Source organism: Sapajus apella, unplaced genomic scaffold (assembly GCF_009761245.1).
Source record: "Sapajus apella isolate SASKATOON/1434 unplaced genomic scaffold, GSC_monkey_1.0 scaffold1, whole genome shotgun sequence".
Taxonomy (NCBI): Eukaryota; Metazoa; Chordata; class Mammalia; order Primates; family Cebidae; genus Sapajus; species Sapajus apella.
The window spans coordinates 84,701,924-84,727,811 of NW_022436941.1; the positions used below are offsets into that span (position 1 = coordinate 84,701,924).

The window sequence follows — 25,888 nt, forward strand, 5'->3', positions numbered from 1 at the left end:
TGAGTCTTCAAAACCAAGAATATGGTATATCTTTGCATTTACATAATTCTAATTTTTCTCAACTACGTGTGTGTGTTCTTTTAAATTTTAGCTGTCATTGAAAAACATGTTGAAGTAGGATATTATATGCCATTTTCAGCTCTGTGTCTCAAAGGACCTCAATAGGTTATAAAGATTTCGTGGTGCAGGCTGATACTTGTTTTCAGACTTGCCAAGCTGATTGTCTATGGTCAGTCAAAAAGAGTGTATTGAGCACACTTACCAGGAGTGGTGTGTTGACTCATCAAAATCTCTGGCATGCACTCTTTCGGTGTTTCTTTTAGACCATCGTCACTCCTTTAAATGAATAATCTTCAACACCGTGAGATTTATATTCAGTGAGTGTTAAGAATAATTCTCTATTGGTTAGTATTTTGTTGAGTATTTTTTCCTCATGTTGATGCAAATAGACTCCTACTCAAAACTATCCATTATTGTGTTTAAGTTCTGAGAGATGGAAACATGCAGTTTCCATTATGCCAACATTTGGATGGCAGTTACTTTCTGCCTTTATTCTTTATTGGAGAGTTATGGCATCTTTTCCATTGTTATTGCTCTCCCTGATCCATTCATCCTCTCTGTGGTTTACTTTTTCCTTGTATTTCATTTTCCATCCACCAGAAGGGCTGGCGCCATAGCCTAAACTTGTACCTTTTGTAGCATGTATTGGCTTAGTTGGTTTTTCATGTAAATGCCACATTCAAATGTAAACAATACTTTGTATTGTTTATCCAACAGTACTACTAAATATTTAACAATGGGTTGAGGTCAAATGGTGATGACACAACATTTGGAAATACAGGACAGATAATGCGTTAAGTGTTGAAATAAATTATTTCAACACATGGTGAGCCTTGCTATTTTTTGGACACAAAAAAGTATATGTATATACACACACACACATATGTATAATGAAAACTACTAGATGAATTACTTAAAGGCGGTCTTGGTCAATGTGTGCTTAATCTTCCATAAATAGTCACTTTTTAGTAATCTAAAATTGTGAGTATATGCATATAGGAAGTTCATTTATTTGGTTTTTCAATATATTACATAAATGATTCTCTTGAACTGGTCTCAGTGCAATTTCCTTGCAAATAAAGATATGAAAATCATCAACAGGAAACATGTGTTAATGGCTCACATGCTGGGCAGATGGAAACATAGTGTAGAAGAACCATTTAGTTGAGATCATTTTGGCCCCAAGACTTCTAATTTTTGCCTTAGCAGAAAACATTGCCTTGGCCAGCCAGATGACACAACAATCACATTGTCAACATTTTCATTATTGCCAGAGAACCAGATTTCCTAAATAAACCATTAGGCAGTGATTCTTAACTTTTTCTTGTTCCCAGTCCTCTTGAGAAGCTATTGAAAGATCTGGACCATCTCCCCAGAATAGCACACAGACACAAACACATACACAGCCACACAAAATTTGCATTCATTTTAAGGAGGTCACAGGCATTCTGAAATCCATGCATGTATCTATTATTTTATTCTTTAATAATAGCTACCATGTTTTAGTGCCTATTCCATGCTAGACATATGAGATACGTCATCTCTATTTTTCTTAACTGCTCTTCCAGGTAAGTATTATTATCACCATTTCCTAGATCCTTCCACAAAACATAGGGTGAGGCTGAGTCAGAAGTACTTTACAGCCCAACTTCTAAGAAGCGCTTGTAATTTAGGCTTCCCAAGGATTAATGAGAAAAAGAAACAGATCTGTAATTACTCCTATATTCTAAGCAACTTAAGATAATTTTAAAGATAATGGTCTTCTACTGTTATTCATAAAATCTGAAGCTGAAGAACATAAAACATGCAAGCATAAAAAATCAGTTACATTTTCCAAATTCTCTCATGGGGATAGAGAAACAAACAAAACTAATCTAGCTGTAGCTTTCCTGGAGATTTTAAGATAAAAGAGAAGGCAGATATTAAATAAGTAAGTACTGTACAATAAATTATGATGAAGAGGGTTAAGGAAAGTCTTCTTGATGAAGTGACCTTTAGCTGTGATTTTTGGTTGAGGAGGGGTTAGTCAGGAGAAGGCAGTGCTTGTGGGGAGATGGAAGAGTATTTGCAAAGCCCAGAAGACAAGAAATGAACCATTTTAGGAACCAAAAGAAGTTTAATAATGACCAAAGCACAGAGTTTGAGAAGGAGAGTGGAAATTGAGGAAAATGAAGTGGATGATCTAGGTTATATAAGCTCTTGTAAAATCTTGGGCTTACTGGTTTTCCAGAGGAAACCCATGGGAATATTGTAAGTAGAAGGTGGCCTGGGTCCCTTTTCACTTAGAAACTCCCTGCTTAAACTGTGGAAATAAATGGGAAGACATTAACAGTGGTAAAAGGGTTAACTTCGAGAGATGATTAACAGGTAGAGTTGATAGATTCTGTTGATTGATTGAATGTGGGATATGAGGGAAAAGGAGGAAACAAAAATGACTCTTGGGTTTCTGGTATGAATAAGTGAGGGGATAGTAGTACAATTTTCTATTTGATAAAATATATGAGAAGTATGATATATTTATCTGTAGGGCTATTTAATTACTTCGAAACCTAGTTTCTGCTGAAAAGGCAGAATAAATGTTTATTTTTTCCACCTTTACATGTTTCTAAAGTAAGATGTACATTGAATGGCTATGTCAAGTGATGTTGACAAATGAGATTTCTGCTGTTTGCTCTTGTTTTTTCCTTTCTCAAAGGCTGATTCTCAAAAGATATTATGGACTTATGGGTATTGATAGATTTTCAATTAACTGTAATCACTGTTTTTTATTGCCTAAATCATTGTAATTTTGGCCAGTAGAAGTCCTTTCAAGGTAGCCTCTGTATCTTTTTCACACAATCCCATTAATCTTGGAAAGTTTGCTTGCTTTTGGTGCAAATTGTCCTAGACTGACCTTATATCTTTGCTGACCCAGGCACATAATTAGCCTTTCTCCAAGAAGACCTGATTTTTTTAAAAATTGGGAAACAGCATTAGAGGTGAAAATCTGGGTGCTAGAGGTGCTCCTTGCTACTATAATGATATTGCTTTTTAGGATATTTCAATGGACAGAGCTAGAAAAAATATATTTTTAAAATAATAAATTTATGTTGATATTTCCAGTTCCAGTTCTAAAAAAAAATTACAGCTTTGGCTGGGTGTGGTGGTTCATGCCTGTAATCCCAGCACTTTGAGAGGTCAAGGCAGGCGGATCACCTGAGGTCAGGAGTTCAAGACCAGCCTGTCTCTACTACAAATAAAAAATTAGCTGGGTGTGGTGGTCCACAGCTGTAATCCCAGCCACTTGGGAGCCTGAGGCTGGAGAATTGCTTGAACCCAGGAGGCGGAGGTTGCAGTGAGCCGAGATAGCGCCGTTGCGCAACAGCCTGGGTGACAAGAGCATGACTCTGTCTCAAAAACAAACAACAACAAAAATTTACAGTTTTATTGAGGCACAGTTCACGTACCATAAAACTGACTTTATTTTTTGAGACAGGGTCTCACTCTGTCAACCAGGCTGGAGTGCAGTGGCATGATCACGGCTCATTGCGGTCTGGACCTCTGGGCTCAAGCGGTCCTTCTACCTCAGCCTTCCGAGTAGCTGGGACTACAGGCATGGCTTGGCTATTCTTCTTCTTCTTTTTTTTTTTTTTTGTAGCGATAGGGTCTTACTGTATTGCCCAGGCTGGTCTCAGACTCCTGCAGTCAAGCGATCCTCCCGCCTGGGACTCCCAAAGTGCTGCAGTTATAGTCATGAGCCACCGTGTCCTTCAAAATGTACTTCTGAAGAATATAATTTAGTGGTTTGTGGTATATTCACAACATTACAACTGTCCTCACCAGCCGATTCTAGGACATTTTTATTATCCAGAAAGAAAATCTGTACTCATGTCACTTCCCATTCCTTCTTTTCCCTAACCCCTAGCAACTACTAACCTATTTTCTTTCTGTACGGATTTGCTTATTTTAGACATTTCCTATAAATGGAATCATATAGTATGTGACCTTTTGTATGGTTTTGCCTTTTTCATTTAGCATAACGTTTTCAAGTTTCATCCATGCTGTAGCATGTATTATTGGTGCTTCATGTCATAAAAATGGCTGAACAATATACCATTGTATGGATATACAACATTTTGCTTATCTGTTCATCGGTTGATGGACATTTGGGTTGTTTCCACCTTTTGACTATTGCGACGAATGCTGCTATGAACATTCACATACAAGTTTTTGTGTGAGCATATGTTTTCATTTCTCTTGGGTGTATATATGGGAGTGGAATTGCCGGGTCATATGGGATCTCCATGTTTATCTTTTTGAGGAACTATCAAACTGTTTCCCAAACAGTATTTTGGAAACCATTTGTACTATTTTACATTCCCATGGCAACGTTTGAGTGTTCCAGTTTCTCCACAGCCTCTATAACCTTTACTATTAATCATCATTTTAATTATAGCACTCTTAATAGGTGTGAAGTAGCATCTCATTGAATTTTTTTTCTTTTTCTTTTTTCTTTTTGAAAGTAAGTTTTACTTGAAGCTAAAGTCATATAAAGAGATGTTGTAAGGAAAAAACTCATAACAGCAACCTGTAAATTTCAGCCTAAAGAAATTCAAATACACCACAGTGAACTTTGGTACTGATAGACACAAGAGAGGAAAGTGGCCTACAGAACCTGCAGCACAACTTAAGGAATCTGTTTCGTAAGGAAACACATTTCCCAGGTAGGCACACACTCTGCAGTTAACAAGAAAGCAGCTCTTCACCAGCACATAAAGATGGACATCTTGCAACTAAACCATAGCAGAGGTGAGAGAATGGGGACACTTATTCACAGCTGAACTTCTTTTGCATAAAACATGCCAGGCATAATTCCCTGGGTCTTGCTTTCACCTCTGTGTGGCTTTGATCTACATTTTCCAATTCAGTTTTAACGTTCTGTTAATTTAATTTTTATCTTATAATTTTTAACTTAGAATTTCATTTTATCATTCTCATGGTGCTATGAAAATCTCAATTCCTGGTATCATTAATAAATCACTTATTTTTTCTATGCCATAAAGGATATGATTTTAATACTGTGCTTTTTTATGTTATACAAGATTTTAAAACCCTTTAAAAATATTTTCTCTTGGAATTTGTTCTTTAGATTTTGTCCTCTTTTGTAGAGAAAACACTCTTTCCAACAGGCTGGATTTGGAAAAAAGAAAAGAGAATTTACTGAAACGGAAATAACAGAAACACAGGGGAAGGATAATGGTATGTCTTGGTAAAGTTTTAAACAAAACAAAACTAAAAAAATTTTTTTTCCTCCTGCGTAAAAAAGTAATACGTGTCACTGCAGAACATATGGAAAATATAGCATAAGAGAAAATTGAAATCATGTGTTTTCTTACCACCCAGAGATAACAATGATTAATGTTTTGGTGTATATCCATCCAGAGTTTTTTCTAAACCTAAAGGCAGTGATTCAGGGGATCACCAATACCAGTCCAACAGGGCAAACAGCATCTTATCTGCAGAGATCATGGCATTCTGGAAAATGTAGGAGTTAAATACACTTCTCACATTTCAGGATTCCTGCCAACATGAAGGGTCTAGCTTTGAGAAGAAAGGCTGGTAGGAAGTAGACAAGGTTCAGGGTTCTCAGCCTGCAAATTGAGTTTCAGGCAGGCTTCCAGATCTGGTTGTCAATGAAGATATAGGTGATAGGATGGAAGGTTCCTGGGTCTGGGGAATGTTACCTGTTGCCAGGCTCTGTAAATAGTGGGTTGATGGCTACTGTGTGCTTCCTTTTCCTGTTGGGACTATCTCAGGAAAGGAAGTAGATTTGGTTTCTGCAGATGGAGCTCAACAGAGGCTCCAACCTTGGGTTCTGAGGAAGGGAAAGGAAGGGAACCAACACAATAACTAACTGTGTCGCTTGAAAGTGAAGTCCATTTATTTTCAAGTATATTACACATGTTTTGGGAAAATAAACCTTTAAAAATGTATTTTAACATAGTGATTTTTTTTTCAGCCCGATCTACTAGCGAATGTAACTAAATGTTTAAAGAAGCACTATAGAGATGTGATCACTGAGTATATCATGTTAATGATTGTTCTTAATGGAAGGAACTGAAAATTGTATTGTTATGGAAAGCAATTAGAGATATTTGAGGAATGTGTATTCTTGTTGCTCTTACAGTAGTTCAACAGCTTTTTTACAATAGCTTTCAAAATGATGTTTTTTCTCCAGAGGGTTCTAATAAGATGCAAGCTACACATCGGTAGAGTGCCTTGTCCAGTTGTGGGTGTTCAATAAATATTAAACACCAGCAACAATCATTTAAATTTCCTATGTTATGTTTGCTTCAGAAAGGATTTCTTCAGCAGAGCTATGGATTAAGGGTAGCCTGGGACTGCAAGAAAGAGAGACATAGTCACTTTACCCACAGCCCAATCCCACACACCAATGTGTCAGAACAAAAAGATCAGTATATGGTGGTAACTCCTGCAATCCTCCCCACACACTGAGCTGCCTTTTCTTGCTATTGGCTCTTTATGAATAAAGAGTTGAATCAGCCTGTGATAAGGCAACTGAAATGTACTAGCATTTTGAAAGGATAACCTGTGAATATGGTCTTGGGTTTTACTTACATATTTACATCTCCCCAGGTCTAGCTGCAACTTGAGAAGTTGGAAATAAGGAGATAAGTATTCTTTGGCCCAAATGAAGGGCAGAAGTCAGTCTCCCCTCTGATCTGCAGTCTGGATCTCATATCTGTGAGTTGAATCTCTGTTGCATGAGGAACAAGTACAGATTGTGCAACAGAGGGCCCCCTGTGTGGATCTGACAGGAGAAGTTTGTTCTGAGTGTCATAGTGTTGTTTTCATCTTGATAGACTAGCACAGTCTGGCGAAATGGTTGGGGGAGGGTGCTGGGGAAAGGAGGAATGCCCAGGTAGCTGAACAATGAAAGCTTACATGTTACATGTCAGAAATGAAAGGGAGCTCAGTGAAACCATTGGTGAGCTGAGGCAACTGAGACAGCAGAATGGGAGTTTCAGGAAGAATAACATTTGCAAAGACTGAAAATAATCAAGAGAATCAGAAGCATGTACTTGAAAAGTGATGGGAAATACAGTGATATGTCCACTAACCACAGCACTATCACCATCAATCATCTTTAGTCTGTGATGAGGATTCAAAACTCAAGAGAGACCTGTCTTGGCCTGTGTCTATACTTCATGTTGAAGTATTTATTTTTGTCCTTGGTGTTAGTAGATGCTGCTGCTGCTGACAGCATTACTATTCATGTGTATGAATGGGGCTCAAAGCTGCCCGGTTAAGGACGCACAGTCCAATCTCATCTAAGCACACATGTAGACAGGCTGCCTGTCACCACTGATGGCTTTGCCTGTTCACCTCTGGGGCCACATGAAATCTTATTTAACAAAAAGCTCCTCCAGGTTTGAAATATCCAGCATTGATCTGTTGACGGCTTTGGTTTCCCAGGAGTCAGTATATGCCACATTACTAACTGTTCAGCTTCTGCACATTCTTCCCACTCCTCTTCACTTGGCTCTGCTTCTAATCAAGCCCCTTTGGCCTGTGGTGGGTGCAGCTGCTGTGGTTTAGTGCACATGACAGAGATTCAATGAGCAGAGCTTAGATGCTGATGGAGTGACTCTGGAGCTGTGTTTTTGGCACCCTTGTGTTTCCACTCATGTCAGTTCTGGCATATGGGTATTGATGTGGAGACTGCTGGGGAAGGCGGGTGGGGATCCAAGTTACTGTTGTTTGTCCTTTGAACAGGTGCTTAAAGGGCACAGGTTTAGTTGACAGCCTGATGTCATGTCTTGTTTTTTTGGGGGTGATTTCCACCAGAAGGGAGCTTCTTGGAGCAAGTGTCCCATTTTTTTAGTCTGCCCAAGCCTCTCTGAACAAGTTTCCTAGGTGGTAGAATTGCATTTGGTTCTCTCCTCAATGGATTTGTGAAGGTTTCCTCTGTGAAGGTGGCTACACTACCTCAGATTTGGATTATATTTTTGCATTGGGATTATTTTGCATCATCTAGGACAGAGTCCCATGGGATCTCATGAAATTTCTTGCGCTTTGGGTTTAGAAGTAAGTCACTGAATATATAGAAGTTCCTGAATGATTGCACCAACGTTACATGATACTGCCTTCTGTGCTGGCTTGATTTTTAAGAGGATGCTGGGCATAGTCTGATTCTGGCTTGTAGAAGCATGGTTTTGTCTAGCACACTGCACAAATAGATGTACCCGAATTCAACTGGTGGTAGAGAGCAGATTTCATACTTCAGCAAAGTCTGCCATCGAATCTAACATACTGGCTTCATCATAATTTTAGGAGTTTAGGGAAATTCTCTTGTCAAGATACCTACTTGTTAGGAATCTGGTGTAAGAGTATGATGAGTTGGGATCACAGAATATTAAACCAATAATATCAAAGATGTGGAAATAAAGTGGGCCAGGATTAAGTTTAAATTTAAGAATTAAGTTCTGTGTTTTTCAAGGATTGTGTCTGATAACACAGAACTTGGTCCCCTTGGTTCATTGAGGAAAAATGGAAGTCTTGTAAGACAGATGTGAAATTTGGGCACTTACTTTCTTTGCCATATTCCATATTCAAAATTTCTGCTTCTTATCAAAACTTCTCTTTCCAAACGGATTTATATGGCTTGGTCAAAATAAAAACAAAAGGGGTGAAGTATACACATAAGAAAATGTCTCTTATTTGTTAAGTTGAATGATTGATATAATATCAATTTATGTGTGTAAAAATTAAATGATGTATATATTTAATATATGTAAGATTTTTAGTGTATATAGAAATGGGAAGATATATACATCATGTAATAAATTTTTGTATTGGGGGTTAAGGAGGGGATTTTTATTCAGTATATTAATTCTGCAAAGAAAAAATACACATGTTTATTGGTCAACTTTGGCTTTCTTTGAGGAAACCCTCATCCCTCTGTAAAGCAAAGCAACATTTTTTAATGTACCCTTAACTGCTTAAGGATAAAAGAAAATTCAGGCAGGTTGAGTATTGGCAATTCTCAAAGATAAAATTGAAGAAAATAAACACTAAGAGTTAAACTAGTTGAATAAAGAGTGAAGGTTGCCAAGTGTAAATATGTGGCTAGTCACTTCATTATGTACAGCTACTGTGACTGACTGCTTTTGACTCTCAAGGGAGCAAAAGAAGAAATAGGCGCAATTGTATCTCCTGAGGAGTGTCTAATTAAGGTATAAACACATTAAACAGCTATGGACTAATTCCAAAGGAACCTTAACCCATGTGAGTGACAGTGTAGCATAGATGGTATATATCATGTCCAAGGGATTTCAATACAGAAACATATTCTATGTGAATTTATTGGCTTAGCTAGTCATGGTCATTATGTTTCCATGAAAGGATCATTTGAAATCAGTAAATCCAATTCAAAAAATAAACATGAAAATGAATAAATCATATTTTAGTGTTCCCCAGAAGATTGTAACTTTTATAATCACTATGGATAGAATGCTGTGGAAGACTGGAGGCATCAATAATTAATTTTTTTTTTCTGAAGAAATAGGAGAAGTGCTCATAACATATAGAAAAGATGTCAAAGAATGAGAATTATTTTATTATAAGAAGAATTAATAAGCATTCCAGAAAAAAGCACAAGAAAAAGCAGAAGTGTATGGAGAGCATAGGATTGTGGGGCAGGTAGTTGATGAATCTGTGCAGGTTAAATTGTGTAGGTCCTAGAATGACAAATTAAGACATTTAGACTTGATCTTGTAGATAATGTAAAATTGTTAAAGGGCATGAAATGACTAGATTTGTACTTGTTATTATGAAATACACACAACAAATTGTAATTAAGAAATTAAAAGAACATTTGAAATGAAAAGCAATGGAATAAGTTTATAGCTTCTCAAACAGGTGCTGTTGACATTTCGTGTATGCCTATTTATCTAATCATACTGCATATGATGATGGCCAAAAGATGTGATGATGAATACAGTCTTTGGCACTAAACCCTTTCCTACATAAAGCTGAAATAATAAGATCGAAAAATTAAATAATAGTTTTGTTCACAGTTCCATTTTTTTGCTAAATATTGTACAAAAAATAAAACCTCAAAAGCAACAACAAAAACAAAAGAGAAAGACTAAGGGAATAAGAAGTCAGCAATTTTGCTTAAAAGCTTTTGTTGGGTTCACAGTATCATTACTAGTAGTACTCCTAACAATTGCTACTTATCTTTTAATGAGTGCCTACTGTGTGCCATGTGGTTTGCCTTTATTAACATTTAAAGTTTCTTCTAATTCTAATTTTTACTTTTTCAGTAAACCTTATTTGAGAATAGATTTAGATTTACAGAAAAGTTCCAAAGATAGAAAGTTTCACATACCCTGTATTCAATTTTCCTTATTATTAATATACTACGTTAGGCCAGGCATGGCTGCTCACACCTGTAATCCCAGCACTTTGGGAGGCTGAGGCGGGTGCATTGCCTGAAGCGGGAGTTCAAGACCAGCCTGGACATCATGTGAAACCTCGTCTCTACTAAAAATACAAAAATTAGCCGGGCATGGTGGTGCTCACCTGAAGTCCCAGCTACTTGGGAGGCTGAGGCAGAAGAATTGCTTGAACTCAGGAGACGGAGGTTGCAGTGAGCTGAGATCACGCCACTCCAGCCTGAGTGCAGTGAATTGAACCCTGATTCAATTCAAAGAGATGTTAAAGATTTCTTGGTAATATCGTGGGCAAGTGGAGGCTGTACAGGGTTTCCCCTCCCACATGCGAACACTGTTAGCATAATCCTAGCATCTTTAAAACACTTGTGCTTGTTCATATCCTCTGGAGTCTGTTAAAAGAAGGAACAGAGAAATTCCAGAGTCTTTGTCCTTAGCTCTTCTCGTCAGCTTCCCCAACCAGAACTCTAGTTGAGCAACAGAGTGAGACTCCATCACAAAAAAAAAAAAAAAAAGAAAAGATAAGAAAAAAGACAAAGTCTTACATTAGTATGGTACATTTGTCACAATTAATGAATCAATATTAATACAATATTATTAAGGAAAGTCCATACTTTGTTTTAATTTCCTTATTTCTACCTTTATTTTTTCTGTTCCAGGATCTTTCCAAATACCACATTACCTTAGTCGTCATACTTCCTAAGGCACCTCTTGGCTGTGGCAGTTTATCGCGGTATTTTAATCTCATAATCATTCCATGTGGTAGGACTATTATAATTTTTTTCACAGGTGAGAAAACTGAGTAACAGAGGGACAATAGCCACATAGACATGGGAGTCAACTTCAGAAATCTGGGCCAGAACCCCTACTCTTTGAACACTGCACTGTTTCTAATGTATTGGGTACTCATTAAAAGGAAAACACATACACAGCTGTACACCTGAACTTGTGACATAAGGCTGCATATGGTAAGTGTTCTAAAACCCCAAGGGTAAAGATTATTTATGGCTTGTAGGAGTTTAGTGAAATTTGTGAAAGATTTCAGCAATGAGATAAAGTTTAAGCTAGGACTTGAGAACTGGGAGGAATGATAACATGATAGATTATAGTTCTTTTCAAATATGTTAGAATCCTTATCCCAATTCATTTTTATAACTTCTCCAAGACTTTGTCCTGGCATGAATGGCTTGAGGACAAGAATTTTTGGGTCCTGGTTTAATAAACTTTCAATGATCAAACAAAGTTATGGTTTGTAGAATTTCATTTGACTTTGAAGAGGACAAAACATTTTAAAAATATGTTTTTCAATCTATTTACGCTTAGTCTGAGAATTACTTTGGTCACATTCTCAAACTCTTTCCTAACCAATTGGTGATAAAGATGAGGTCAATTTTGTTTGATTAATGCATTGTTGATTTTTTTTTTACAACATTCTGACACATACAAAGTAATGAATAAAAATTTGATGAATAAATGAATGAACCCTGATTCAATTCAAAGAGATGTTAAAGATTTCTTGGTAATACTGTGGGCAAGTGGAGACTGTACAGGGTTTCCCTTACCAAATGCAAACACTGTTAGCATAATCCTAGCATCTTTAAAACACTTGTGCTTGTTCATATCCTCTGGAGTCTGTAAAAAGAAGGAACAGAGAAATTCCAGAGAGTCTTTGTCCTTTGCTCTTCTCATCAGCTTTCTCAACCAGAACTCTGGTTCTCTGAATTTGTGAAAAAAAAAAAAAAAAATTCTCAGAAAGTTCTAGGAGTGTGTTCTATTAATGTTTACCACTTGTATAAGAAGTAAGAAGTAACTCTTAGAATACCAAGTTTATTTATTGGAAACTAATGCTACTGAGAAATTATTTAAAAATGACAACCAGCAACTTTACTTTGTATTGATTGTCTTCACATGGTACACAAATTAAATAAATCATGATTGGATTTAGAAAGTAGTAACATATTTTTAAAGTACATTCTGCTTCAGGAGATAATGTGACAAATACAAAATATATTAAATCTTTAGAAGTTTTTAGAAAATCACCAGAATTTTCAAATTTGGAACATGGCACTTATATCAATGTCACGTAGGACTGAAAAGATGTAACCACCCAAGGGGTTCGCTTTGCTTGCTGTGTAGGCAAAGCTAATGTATCAAGACAAGGGGACTGCAATAGAGAAGAGTAATTCACACAGAGCCACTTGTGCTGGAGACTGGAGTTTTATTATTACTCAAATCAGTCTCCCCAAGCATTTGAGGAGCAGAGTTTTTAAGGACAACTTTGTGGGTGAGGGGAAGCCAGTGAGCTGGGAGTGCTGATTGGTCAGGGCTGAAATCGTAGGGAGTCAAAGCTGTCTTCTTGCACTGAGTTGGTTCCTGGTGGGGGATGGTTGGGGCATAAGATCAGAAGAGCCAGTTATTGATCTAGGTGGTGCCATCTGATCCATCAAGGGCTGGGTCTGCAAAATACCTCAAGCACTGATCTTAGAAGCAGTTTAGGGAGGTTCAGAATCTTGTAGCCTCCAGCTGCATGACTCCTAAACCATGATTTCTAACTCATGGCGAAGTTAGTCCTACAAAGTCAATCTAGTTCCTAGGCAAGAAGGAGGTCTGCTTTGGGAAAGGGCTGTTATTGACTTTGTTTTAAACTATAAGCTAAGTTTCTCTCAATGTTAGTTTAGCCTATGCTCAAGAATAAATGTCCTTCAGTCTGCGCACCGAGGACAGCTTGGAGGTTAGAAGCAAGATGGAGTCGATTAAGTTAGATCTCTTTCACTGTCTCAGTCATAATTTTGCAAAGATGGTTTTAAAGACATCATTTAGAATTATGACCTCCTCCCTGCTACCCTCTCCATCCACCAAATAATAGGGTATGTTTGAAAAAGGAAGACTAACCAATAAGAAGTCAGCTCCTAGATTAATTCTAACCCTGCAAGAACCTGGAAAACTGCCTTATAGTGAAAAGTATTAAACTTTAGGCCTTGAGGTGTTTCAAGAGAGACCTGTCTTAGGATCAAGGGTTGCATGAAAATTCGTATTGTCTCTCAAATTTCTCTGAAGCAGTGATGGAACTGGCAATGGCAATTTAAAGTGGATAAAGTCAAGGTCAAATGTGACCCATAGAATATGAATTTATCATTTTACTTTCCTTTTGAATATCAGCTCATGTTAGTAAGAGCTGTGTTTTCAAGGTAGTTATAAATGTGTAAGAAATGTCGTAACTTGGCAGGGCGTGTTGGCTCACGCCTGTAATCCCAACACTTTAGGAGGCCAAGGTGGGTAGATAACTTTGGGTCAGGAGTTCAAGACCAGCCTGGCCAACATGGTGAAACTACGTCTCTATTAAAAATACAAAAATTAGCTGGGCATGGTGGGGCATGCCTGTAATCCCAGCTACTCAAGAGGCTGTGGCAGAAGAATTGCTGGAACCCAGAAGGTAGAGGTTGCAGTAAGCCAAGATTATATATACCACTGCACTCCAGACTGGGCAACAGAGGATGACTCAGTCTCAAAACAACAACAACAACAAAAAGAAATGTCATAACTCAAAGTAAAATTAATAAAGTGAAAAGAAAAAGTATAGGCAGTATAATTAAACCTATGAAAAACAGAGGTACGATAATTGACTGTGGTTTTGATGTTTGGTTTTGACTGTGACGTTGAGAAAAATGGCAATATCTTGACATTTAAACTAAATAAATTTTGTTTTCCGAATAATTTTCTGGGTGGTTTGGAAATATTCAGATGAGACTGTGGATTTATCTTGGCAATCAAGGCAGAAATGTGTCTTCATACCATGAGAGCTGCAGGTAGGGGCAGGGAGGGAAACTAAGGGCCAACCTTATGAACTTGATTTGAGCCCTATTTGTTTATAGGATGAATAATTTTTAAAAAATGGTTTTGTAATTTTACTTTTACTCTGTAACATGTTGTAAACAGCTTTCTCTGTGATTAAATGTATATATCAAAAACATGATTTTTAATGACTACACTGGTTGCATTTAAAGCTATAAAATCAATGGAATGACGCAAAATGTTTTTGTTTGCTACACAGAAAGACTTCTTTTCTTCTTTTAGGATACATGACGTTGAATGACAGAGCACCAGAGATAATCTTCTGCCTTTCAAATATCCTTCTCTGGCCAACATTCCACCATTGAGGTAGATATCTTTGTGCTGCATACTTTCCATCAAGAGTTCTTTGTTAGAACCTAAGCCATTATCAACAAACTCCCTGATGAGGTTTCTCCATCTGTGAATCAACTCTATCAGAATCATCTGGAAGTTCTGTTAAAAACACTACTGTAGTGGCCCCAAACCAGATACCCCTAGAATCTCCACTGGGAAGATGGGTGAGCTAGAGTGATCCTTACACCGGTGAAGTTCTAGAGTCACTGAAATGATAAATTGAGAGCCATCTGAGAATGAAAATCTTTAGAATACAGAGTAGGCACTCAAGGAGGGAGGTAAGAGTATTTCAAGGTGAGGAGAGAGGTAGCAACTAGGTAAGCTGGAGAAGCCAGCTCTGGGCTTTGGCTCCTTCATGATTCTGTTCAGAGCCAGGTCCTAGAAGAGTTAGTGTTGCTCTAGATGGTGGCCCTATGATTAATTTCCCTCATCAGGAAAATGGCAAACTGCAAACCCTTCTTTTGGAAATGGCAGTGCTAGACCACAAGAATGTATGAAAGACAAAGAATTCTCAGAGATAAACTCCCTTAACTTAACTGAGCCCCTAGAGGCTTTTCATTTGTTCTGGCCCCAGTGACATGTGGCGTAGATCCAGATATGTCCTGGGTCTTGTGATCATAGTCTTTCTTTTGAAAACAGTTGCCGACAATCTGTCACTTCTTTGTTTTAGAGCTCAGCCAGTTTGAAAATGTGGGGTATCAGCTGCTGTTGCTGTAGGTCCATTTCTATTTTCCAGCAGGTGGGTGTGTCTGTCTCTTTCCTTTCATCTCCATCCAGGCTTTCTTCTTTCAGGCACTTTCCGGTTTGTCAAGCCAAGTATGCCTGTCATGTTGGAACCCAGCCCCGGGACACTCACCAACTTCTCTTTGTGGTAGTATCTCCCTTGATTGTGTTCCCATTCTTCCTTATCTCCCTAAAGCCTATCAATCCATTCACATGGTCACTGACTATCCGAGTCTCTTTTTTGTGGATGCTCAAAAACTGCCAGTTAACTTAGCCTCATTTCTTCTATCGTTTCTCTTCATCTAGATTTGCCTTGTGCTTTTCTACTGGATCACCTTTGCAATTGCTTTCTTTTTTCTTCCCATTATTTTCAATACCAAGTCATACTAAGTGCTTCAGTAGCTCCCCTGAATCAAAGCATAGCTTGGTGGAAAGAGGGTGTTTTCAGGCTCAAGCTAGAATTTAAATCCTCTCTTTGCTACTTATTGATAGCTCTGAGAACAATAATTCTTAGAGTTGTTGTAGAAATGTAATTAGATAATATAGAAATAAGCCAAGCATAGCACCTGTAACAACCGATGCTCACTACATGGTAGCTGTTATTATTCATGTGTTTTTATATGAAAGCTTTTCATACTACTATAGCCCACAATGCTTCTTTCCCCCTCTTTGTGCTTAGGTAGATATTCTTGAGTTTGTGGGTCCAAGAGCAGTGAGAAGCCAGAGTATATGTCCCCAACTATGTGACCCAAGAGTAAGGGGACTAGTGTTCCGGAAGAAGACCTGTGATCCACAAGCATGTGGTATCTACTGTCTGCTCACAGGCTGGGGTTTCTCTTAGGACCAGGCCTCCGGTATATTCTTTGCCTGAGTTTTGAAGTAGTTCCCTCTTTAAGCACAAGCCATTTCCAGGGGAATTTTTTCTTGCTGGAAGGCACATGGTTCTCTCAGTGCCATTTGGTTGAGTTGAAGCCTTGGAGTCCCAACTGGAGCGGCTCAGAATGTCCTAGGTAAAGTCCTGCCCAGTGGGGCCATGGAACCTCCACCATATTTTGAAATTTTGCTGTCTTTGCTTGGTGCCAACACAGTTCTCTAGCCCTTTATATACTTCTCATTGCTAGCAATTTCTGGTATTTGGTGCTGCACAAGAATTCTCTAGATTGGGGAGCCTGTAGGCAATAATGCCCCTGACTCATTAATCTCTGAGACCCTCAGGAATGAGCTTCTGGTACAGTTTACTCTTCCTTCCCTTGTGAACTTTCAAACTACAGCACAGACATAAACATTTGATACCTAAAGGTCTCTGATTGGTCACCCTATGGACCACAGTCTCTCACATGTTTTGATCCCAGGGTTTTTAAAGTAGTACCACACAGGGGAGTGTTTTCCATGAAATTCTGCTATGTCCTACTTTGTCTCTATTTAAGGTTACTGTTGAATACCACTGATAGCCTTCAGGAGTTTGGGGAAGGGGTAAAGATTAACTAGAACTCTGATAGAATTAGAAAAATATTTCCCAAAATTCTAAAAGATTTGCCAGAGTAGAAAATATAGGCTCTTCTTTTCTATCTCTTACTCCTCCCCAAACATTTCAGTTAAGCAGATAAAAATATATCTGAAAGCCAACCAACCAAACAGAAAGCAAAACTCTCAACTTCCCCTCAAATCCCTAAAGCTCTCCGAAAGCCAAAAGCCCTATCTTTCTTTTCTGCTCTTCCATATTCAATTTGTTTGTTCTTAGACTATGTGTCCCTTAAATTTCCCTTTTGCAACTTGGCCATCACTGGCAGCTCTATCCCCATGTCCTGACCATTCTCCAAACTCCACGTATTATCAGGACGCCCAAAGACTCATTTTGTGGTTCATCTGATGCAGATCACATACTGCTTAGAAGTGGTGTCTTTTTTATTGTCAAGATTTTATGCTTCTTGAGGGTACAGAAGCTTATATCCTCTATTGAAGGTACCATGATGATTTCCAAAAAGAGCTGCTGAATGAGAATATATTGATGGGTTATTAATTTTTGTCTCAGTTATACTTTACAAGTTTTCTGCTTGCCAAGTCTACTTCTAGCCAATGTAGGATTATATGTGGCACCTGGGGACAAAAATGGCATGGAGAACTAAAACCTAGAGATAATCCTGTAAGCTCATTTAGAACAAAGGCTTCATTATCCCCCTATCAACTGAATCTTTTATCTAAGCTGGATGGCAGTAAGCAACCAATTGGTGAGTTTTGTTTGTTCTGCCTGTTTTGGCTACTGTGAATGTCATAAAGAACACAAGTCAGAAAGAAGAAGCATCAGATCTGCACAGGACAGGCTGTTTGTCTCTGGTCATGTTGGCCAGAGAGCAACGTGTGTTAAGTGCATCATTGAATGAGTCTTTGGCCTTCTATGTGGGGAAACAAACATCTGACAGTTTGCTTCGTGATAGACTGGAACTAGTCTGGGAATGTTACTTACTTTCTAATGCCTGATTTTCGTCATTTGTAAACCAAAAGGCTAAGTGATACTATTCATGGAGATGGAGGTGGACAATTGCCAATAGAAATAAGAAAGGGGTTGGGGACTTCCCAGTTTGGCTTTTTACTGCTGCCAAATGGGTGGGATTTTGCTTCTCCCTCCTGTTCCCTCACTACCCCTAACCCTCATGGGCCAATAGCTAGAAGAAGGTGGTGACCTGTGGTAAAGCCTGTTGGCATCCTGAAAGGGTATCAATTCTACCTTCTAGAAACTTTTCTAATCCACCTCTTTCTGCTACCGCCTCCCTGGCAGTGGGTTTATAGTGAAAATATTTGATAACTGGTATGGCACAAACACTGACCTATAAGGATGAAGGCTGGTTGTAAGCAATCAAGATGGTTAAACTGGTGAGCCCTGCTCTTTGAAATTTAAGGTCTCATTGCTGCTGTAATAGACCTTGCAGGGGGCTTTCCTAAGTGGATCTTCTAGTGTAACATAATCCACGGCACAATAACTAGAGTTATCTTTTTCAAATGCAAATACTCTGGTCATCTCTCTCCCTAACTTCTTAAAACCTTTGCATGGTCATTCACAGCTCTTATGGTAATCTCCTTAACATAGCCTTTAAAGCCTCATATGATTTATTCCCTACCTATCTGTAATATAATTAATAGCCTATCTCCTACCAAAGCTGTAAGTTCAATAGGGGAAGCCCTATATTTGTTTTTTCCACACAATTATTTCCCTGATGACCAGAGCAGAAGCTTGATAAATATTCTTTGAGTGAGTAAACAAATCATGAAATAATTCCAATTTTTCCAACAGGTATCTTCATGACTGGTCCAGAATTTTTATTGCATATACATGTGAATGTATTTTTAATAAAGTTTCATAGAAGACACTTGCTTATATTTTTCATGTTGTCGAATAGCGCATTTTCCTGGTGGTGTCAGACATGGAAGCTGTTCTAAATCACCCTTTTTGTTTCACTCCCCCATGTCTAAGCAGACACGTGGTACTACCGGTTTTAGTTCCCCAATGATTTTCCCAATCATTCCTTCTCAACCTTTGGCTGTGCCTTGGTCCAAGTCTCATCATTTCTTAGTTATTTCCAACCTGGTCTCTCTGCTTTCTTTCTGTTCTCCAGTCCATCTTCTGCAGAGCTGTGGGGACAAAGATGGAAACTTTCTAAAACTCAAGCCCAATCATGTCACTTTTGTGTTAAAATTCTTCAGGATGCCCCACAGAGGATCAAGTTTCAGCACAACTTATAGAACCGCTCACAATTTGGGACCCGTCTACTCCTTGGAACATTCTTTTAATAAATAGTTACTGAACACCTACTATGTGCCAGGGGATGTACTGGAAATATGATGGTGGAATAAGGTAGTATTTTCTTGTCCCTTGCTGAAAATATTGTCTAATGATAGATTCACCCTTTGGGACAAACCTACATAGCTCCTATGTGTGGTTCCTGGAATCTGTCACCTTCTCAATTGTTTTTTTCTTATTGTACAGCATAGATATAGGCTTTCCTATTCCTTTGCTGTGACTGGGGTGCCCCTTCTGTTCCTCACCTTTAATCCACATCTGCCTGACAAACTACTTAGTTTTCAAAACTTAATTTAAGAACTGTTTTTCTTGGAGTACTTTGTCTGATCGCCACTCCTCCCACAGAAAAAGTTTGCTGTTCTTTCATTTTTTTTACTCTTGGTCATCATATTTTATATTTCTTTATTTTTCTCTAAACTGTTCTCTAGAATCCACATGTCATAATAGTTTGTCTTAGTCATTATCCTCTCTCTAGAGAGTAGGTCGGTACTGGCTAAGTGGTAAGCAGGAACCCAGTAAATGCTTTTTGACTGGGGAAATGTTTTCTTGGAATGTGAAACCCCAGAATATGTGGTTAATATCATGGACCCTTCTGTGGCAAACATTTTAAAAATCATAGGAAATCGTAATTTATAATAGTAATTTGTTGATATATTTAAAAGTTATGGTCTATTTTAAATGTAGAGTTCATTTTATTCAGTATCTTTTGTTTAAATGAAATCCAATTGAAATCTGACTCCTTTTAATGCTTATTATCAAGTATGATGAAAAATTAACTTGTATAACTTGAATAATATATGCACACCTATGACAAAACTCAGCAATAAAAATTTTCATTTAATTCTTTCTTAGTTTGATTTAAGACGGACTTTGGCATGGTTTGGTATGGTAAATGTTGATATTTTCCCTGTTGGAATTTACCAGATTTTCTTTCTATTGATGGAGATAGACATTTTAGCAATTTATTTGCAAGCTAGGTCTCCCAGCCATCTCTTTTTCCCCAGGACACCTATTTACTTTTCCATCTCTTGGTTAGCCTTAAGCATAAAGTCAACATGAACTATTTCCTGTGGTAGCAAATCCTGGTTAGAGCTCTCTGGGGTATGAGGATTCCAGTGAAGAGTTGTCTGAGATGGGACTACTAGGGATTGGTCTTGTCAATTTACAAATATTTATTAAGCACCTGCTCTGTGCCCTACTCTCCAGTAAGGTATAATTATTTTTGTACTGTTCACCACTGTATTCCAATGCCTAGTAAATGCGTGATAAATATCTTTTTGAATGAACAAATCCTTGGGAGATATGGAGACTGATCTTGGGAGGGAAGAGGGCTGCTGGGCAGAGGAGTAGAAAGAAAACCATTGACTATGCTCCTACTATGTGCTAGGCCCTATGTTTACACTTTCCACATATTATGATACATTTTACAAGAGCAATTTGAGGTAGATGTGGTCATTTAATTTTCCACAAAACCCTTGTTTTCCCAGCTGGAAAGCCAAAGAATAAACTTGGAATTACATAAGCAGTATCATTGTGTTCCTAGTTCTGTACTTACACTGTCTCTATTGACAGACCTTAGCTCTTCCCAAACACCCCTCAATTATTATGGAAGATGTCTGGGGGTGTCCTCTGTGTACTCATGAAAACAGCCTTTTTTGCCTTTGCCACTGTCCTTCCATTGGTCACATTGTGTCCACCATCTTTTGGCCCTACTGCTCTCCTGCTATAATGTTTCAGCCTGCGGATTTCCCCAGGGGTTTAGCTGTTCAATATTCTATGCTCCTGAGGCTGCTTCACTGTCACATGGTAGCCTATTTGGCCCACAGATGACGCCACAGTGTCATGGAACTATGAGAAAAACAACTTGGTGACTAGATGATCTTCCTCTGGCAGAGAGCAAAACATCTGGAGGGAAGGGCTGGCCTGGGCAAAGCAAGTGTACCTGATGAGCTTCTCCAAGGCTGTGAAAGACAGAGGCACAGAAATCACTGCTATGCTGGGGGTGGAGGGTGCGTAGCTGGAGCTTTAGACTAGAGAGACCACTGCCTGGCTCAGAGCACCTCACAGTCAAGTTTGTTGTTAAAATAGATCTTCCAATCCTGTAGAAGAAGAGTAAAGATTGGAAAGGATTGGTATCTAATGGAAAATGCCTCGGGGGAACAAGTAGTATGTCCTTTTTAGAGATCCACCATGGTTTAGCTAGAAGGGAGGTATGACATGAATAAAAAGCCTGTAAAAAAACTGATAGCTTTTTCTCTTTCTCTATTTCTGAAGGAGAAAGGGTTATTTTTACTTCAACAGTTCCAGAAAGTAGGATTTTGTTTTGGTTAATGTCTATGTTTACTATTGGAAAGAGCCCCACAAGTCTAAATTGGTATAGAAAAAACGGCAGAAAGCAATCTTTGGAAGAATAATAGATTCAGTCTCAAGAGATAAGTGGATAATGAAAGGAATAAAATGCAATATGCACTCGAGTTTTAAGAATATAAAATATAGGTGAGAAAAGAATGATTATTGAGCAGCTGTCATGAAGAATTCAGAGAGAATGATGGAAAAGGTGGAGCTTTAGGATATTTACTATGTCTCTTTGAAAAAATGTCAGTAAAAATTTAAGATATTTTCAAGAGTAGGTTTGGGTTTTGGACTTATGTTTCTGTTGAATTCAGCACTGATCTAAGACTGGTCACGAGAATAGTTCAGCTCCATTTGTGTTCCCATCATATTAAAGAGCCACGGTGAAGCCATGACACCATTGAGCAACAGAGTGACGGATGATGAAGTTCTGACAATATGAGTTTCCAGAGATCAGACACAATCGGAATCAATATGGGCTGTGGTTGTTGGTGAAAGTTTTAGAGAGCTCAATGGATCATAGCTTGGAATCAGATCTAACAAAAAATACATAGGTTTGAATAGATGAGGGGGTAAAAGGACATTTAGCTAGTAGAAATATCCCAAGTAAAGGTATCAAGGTAGGAATGAGCATTGCATGTAAGGGGAATAGTCAGTTCAGCCTAAGTGAAAGAGAAAGTGGAATGATAAACAGTAATTGGGAGTTAGAATGTATCGGTAAAGTTAGTATGTGTTAGCGCTCAGGGTGTGCAGGTTATAGAGGATTTTAGATTCTGAGAGTAATGAGAACTAGGTATTGAGAAAGATTTATCTGAAGAAAGTGATTTAAATGGAGGGACCCTGGAGACAATTTTTTTTTTCTTTTTAAGGGACAAGGATTTCTCACTCTGTCACCCAGACTGGAGTGCAGTGGTATGATTTTAGCTCACTGCAGCCTCAAACTCCTGTGTTCAAGTGATCCTCCACACCTCAGCCTTGGAGCAGCTGAGGCTATAGACACATGCCGCCATGTCTAGCTAAGTTTTAAAAGAAGTTTTGTAGAGATGGAGTCTCTTTAGGTTGTTGGGTCTGGCCTTGAACTTCTGGCCTCAAGTGATCCTCCCACCTTGGCCTCCTAACGTGCTGGGATTACAGGTATGAGCCACCATGCTTGGCCTGAGGCTTTTCTTAAATACACATAAGAGGCATTTTAGGGTTTGGACTTAGTTGGGAGGAAATGTTCAAAGGATGAATCATAGGATTTTATAACTGATTAGATGTGCAGGGCAGATGTGAGACCAGAGCAAATATAATTCTAATTTTTCTGATCTAGATGTTTTGGAGCATTATGACTTCTTCCTTGCATTTATCCACTTATATTTCCATTTATTCAAATATTTATTGAGTACCTGCTATATGTTTGGTACTGGAATACAGAAAACAAAGATATCAAAAACTCCCCAACCTTATGGAGCTTATATTCATGTGAAACAGATAATAAAAAATGTAAATAAGGAAAACATCTAGCATGTTAGCTGTTGATGAATTCTTTGAAGAAAATTAAATTGAGAATGGGAATAATGAGTGGGGAAGTAGGTGAAGAGGTTACAATGATAAATAATTAAAGTAGGAGAGCTGGTAAAGGAGATAGATGTCAGAGAAATGAACAACAAACATGAGGGTTTGGATACATTAGTCATATTATTTTCTGGAAAATGTAGGCCAAGAATTTTTATGGGATGTTAGGAATGGAAATATAAGTTTAGGAGCCACCAGCACAGCTGTGGTGATTGAGGCTGGCATCCTGGATTGAGGCAAGCCTGAAGATTCAACCCTGGAGGCTGCCCCTTTTTAGAATTCTTTGGAAAAAGAAAGACGACCCAGGGAGGGAGGAACAGTCTTCATGATGCCAATACGTTTAGAAAGAGAGGCAGGAAAGAAAAAGAAATTAGTCCTATGAATGCTTTCACTCCTGTTCTGTGGGTGATAAGCAAAAGGTCTAAGTCACCATTTTTTTCCTGTACCCACAGTCTTAATTTTCCTCTGGTAATGTCTTAAGACAGTTTCTGCAAATATCAGGAAGATGGGAATGAACCACTTTGTTGCTCAGAAATATATAGCCAAAGTGAAATTTACTTTTCTCTAACACTGAAATGAACCACTGAAATGATAGTGCCCCAAACTAGTAAGTGCCTTATGAGTACTGAAGACTTTTTAGAAATATTTATTTTACAACTAACCCATCCACCCACCCTCTGTAAGCACGGATACTATGTGTCTTTATGGCATAGCCCCAGTCTCGAGGTTTTATAATCTAGCATGAACAATACCAATGTGTCATGTTAATAAAGGCTCTTTAGACAGGAAAAAACATGTAAGTAAATACAGTACATGAAACAAAAAGTAAATAGGTAGTTGCCTTACATTGTCATCTGAAGTACATGGCTTACCACTGAGGCAATTACTTGTTCTAATTTTTACAAGGTAATGTTACTAATCCTTTCCTTTAAAGTGGAGGCTGCTCATGTATCTGTTACCTGTTTCCTCTGCATTAGAATCTGTTTCTTTAAATTTTAAAAGATTGCTAAGATATACAAATCAAGCAAGAATGCTGTAGGGCTCAGAGGGATTGAACTATGAGTCTTAGTCTGTAAATTGTAAAGGTACCCTCTGCTGACACTCTTGTGTGAACTTGCAGGCTGATATGACAGACAACAGTGATGCAACAACAACAACAACAAAATTCCATGGGACTTTCAGTGAGACCCTGACCTACATCTCACATTACAAAAATGTTATATATTAATGATCTATTGTAAAATCAGTGTGTATTCCACTGCATGGACATTTAATGAGAAAAAAATTGATTAACATTTAATATTGGTCCAAACCTTTTAACTCACCGATTTAGAAAGTTAGTTTCCAACTCTTTCTCCTGTTCGTTAACTAGCATGGAATTAAAATGATCATGAATGATGGCAGCTATTGCAACACAAATTCCTTATCTTATAACAATGCCACATGAAACCGGTAGAGGCTGAAAATATTTGTTTCTATCCTGCATTACACAGCCCATCTTTCAGTGATGGAAAGAAGCAAGTGATCATCTTTAGTCTTGATGCTCGTGAATTATGATTCACCCTCAGCTTGCGAATCTGGAATTGGTGAGTAGCGTTAACCTTGACTTGCAAGCTCATGTTTTGCTATTGTAAGTGCTTCCATTTCCACCCTGCGTTCTGCCCTTTTTTCTCTAAAGTTCAGGACTTACAGCATTTTCAACTTGAATATTTTTAATTGTTGCTTTTTCTATACCTAGTAACATAATATCCGAATTCTTGAACTAACAATGACAGATGTTTAAGAACCATTGATTTTAGTTGCCAGTTTTTTTTTTTTTTTATCAGATCAGACATTTCTGTTACTGAAGTTGATTTGGCTCGTATTTCTTTCTTATTTTCTTTGTTTCTTTGTTTTGATTACTTTCATAATGTACTTAAAATGTATTTTAAAATGGATGTATATAAACTCAATAGTAATCTCAATATAATATTTAAAATAGCCTTAATGTTGTTTTGGTTGTGCCCTGTAATTGATAAACAGAACAAAGCAAACTCAAAGAAGCAGTAGGTAAGTTGATTTTCATAATCTTTCTTTCATAGGATCATCTGGGATGTATTAAAAACTTCTCTTTACCTTAACATAAAATCTAAGTGGGAAATAACTATTTTTGCAGAAGTGAATCACTCATATTTTAAGTTTAGTGAAGTTGTGGGCACGCTCAGATTTCTTTTTTTTAAAAAGTAACTTGAAAGATACTTTACTACATGCTTTAGTCTGGCCAAATAAAAGGAGAAATTGGGCCCAAGATTCAAGAAAAGTATGTGTGGTGTACAATATCTGTGTTGGGATATGCTTTGAAAGACTCAAAAAAAAAAACTTTACATATATTCCAACATATCACATATCTTTACATATTATTAGCATCTTAAAAAGCTGGACATAAAACGAAATGTGTAAAAGCCAACATTATGTCATGAGGAACAAAAATGAGAAGAAGCAGACATTATACACTTTCTTATATGCTTTACCAAAATTCCTTAAAAAATAAACTAGACTATGGCTTGCAGCCATAGGTGTAAAATAGATTATAAATTAATTTGGAAGCGGGTGTTTCCATGGTTGTGGGAAAAACAATGCCAACCGAACATTTTCATAGCATTGAAAGAGCAGACTATGGTTATGCTTACAACAGGCAAGAAAGAGAAATAAGATCATAATCCTGGAACATATTCCTCACTTTCTGAAACAAAACCTGGAGCCATAAATGCTGCAGCTG

General features: G+C 37.9%; 1 long non-coding RNA gene across 1 annotated transcript; it reads right to left on the reverse strand.

The window, feature by feature from the left end:
- Positions 1-260: 260 nt before the first annotated feature.
- On the reverse strand, positions 261-6,854 carry LOC116564061. Its single transcript, XR_004274710.1, has 3 exons — positions 6,679-6,854; positions 2,280-2,362; positions 261-336 (listed from the first exon to the last, which is right to left on the reverse strand). It is a non-coding gene; the product is annotated as an uncharacterized LOC116564061 (long non-coding RNA).
- Between the last annotated feature and the right edge of the window lie 19,034 nt (positions 6,855-25,888).